Source organism: Carlito syrichta, unplaced genomic scaffold, assembly GCF_000164805.1.
Source record: "Carlito syrichta isolate Samal-C Ts95f unplaced genomic scaffold, Tarsius_syrichta-2.0.1 Scaffold302900, whole genome shotgun sequence".
In the NCBI taxonomy this organism is placed as follows: Eukaryota; Metazoa; Chordata; class Mammalia; order Primates; family Tarsiidae; genus Carlito; species Carlito syrichta.
In genome coordinates, this window is record NW_007246996.1 from 149,191 (window position 1) to 151,204 (window position 2,014).

Below are 2,014 nucleotides of genomic sequence, written 5' to 3' on the forward strand. Positions count from 1 at the left end.
CAAGACCATTGCTATGCTTTAGGGTCAGGTCTCCGTTCAATCCCACCCTAAAGTGACAGGTTATGGCTTAGCCTTGAAATGATGCAAAAGAAATTTTACTTAAGAGGAAAAAATTTAATAGATTGGTTTAATATTTGTAATAATATATCCTGCAATAAAAACATGTATAAATACTCACACCGAGTTGATCTAACTCAAGAAGTGTTAGCAAACATACTTGTCCAACATCAATTCTGAAAAGAGCCAGGGTTTGATAATAGCTATTTTATTTGAAGCATGATTTATATCAAATGCAAGAATAACATGTGTAAATCTGATATAAAACAATACAGAAATATTACAGACTCCTGATAACCCCAGAGAGTGTGGCTGGTCATTTTGAACGCCACATCAAGGCTATCAGGCCATCTCAGGATATACTGAAAGTTGAGGAGGCCAGTAGAACCAAACCCATGAGAGTATGCAGTTGTTTAACAGTCAGCTAACTCTCATTCCATTATATCCGCTGTTAACTTTAAGAAAACATCAGTGAGAACATTGGGGAAAATAGGATTGTATAGAGAATTGTGCGTTCACTTTCATCAGGCACTACTGATGAAAGTAACTATTATTCCCTCAAGTAACTCTGCTAGTTACTTAGCTAATATGGACTATTTAACCAGAAAAGGCAGTCAGCACAGAACATGGAATCACAGAGGCCAAAAGGATCTGAGTCTATTCTCTGACTCGGCTATTATAAGTTCAAAAGAAAAAAATGATTCTCTCATCTCATCTTCAAAACCTAGAGAAAAAGGGACATAGTCTTCTCCTATAACCTAGCCTCTTTTTATGTTTTAGACACAATTCTTTTGAGTCCTTTCTATTTTTATTTTTTATTTACCAATACCTGCTTCTGAACTATGATAAATAAGAGTGCAAGAAAATCACTACAGCTATGAGAGAATAATACAACCAACTATAAAAGGTAAAAGTTTGAGAGTCAGATCTGAGTTTAAATAATGATTTTCGCACATCCTAGCTGTTGTCTTTGACAAATGTTTTTAATCCCTGAACTTCAAGCTCCTCAGTTAGAAACAAGAATTGCTGTGAGAATTACAGGGAAGATACTTGGCACCAACTTGGCGACAAAGTTAGCCTTCAATAAATATAGTTGCAGTTATGACTCACATTGTCTTCTTCTTTTGCCCTCACGTTTACTTCCTCTACCTCCCTCCCAAGACTCTTTAGGTCCCTTGCTCCAATAAGAGAAATGAGGTTTGATTATCCAGAAATAGGATTGGGTCAAATTACCCAACCTTAAATGAGAACAATAGTTGGAAAAACTGGAGGGTGACTGTAGGTTTACCATGATAAGGAAAATACGAAGGTTGCTAGGAACCTCAGATTATGGTACTAAAATTCTATCCATACTTAGTCCTTGGCTTTTGAGGCTCACTCAACCTTAGAATATTTCTGTGGGTCTTAGAAACTATGAAAAATTTGAATTTTGAATTTTCAGGACAGGAAGACAATATTGTATCTTTAAATAAACTTGCCTTCAGAATTACTTTTAGAATTCCTCCCTATGATTCGATTCACTTCTTAGTTTTATGTTTCAATATTGTACGGTATGTTCCAAGAAGAACATTTGTTTTAAAAAAGTGAGTAATTCTCCTTTCAAATTTGAGATGACTGGTCTTTCAGACTTTACTAATTACATAAAGTTGGTTGGTTAATTGATAAAACTAGGATAATAATATCTACCTCAAAAGACTGTTTAGTAAGATTTAAATGAAATGTTTAAGTTTATATAAAACCTTGCATATGCTATGTGCTCAATAAATATTTATTTTCTTCCATCTTCATACAGTAGTTACCCATCATTAGTCTTTTTTTTTTCACTAACTGCAAATGTTTTGAAGGAAAAACAGTTTTAAAATATTAATATTTCTTCAAACCAATAGTCCAAATTGTTGGTTCTTTATCTTGTAGACTTTCTTATAAATAAGAGCTGTCACTGACTTTTAAAAAAATC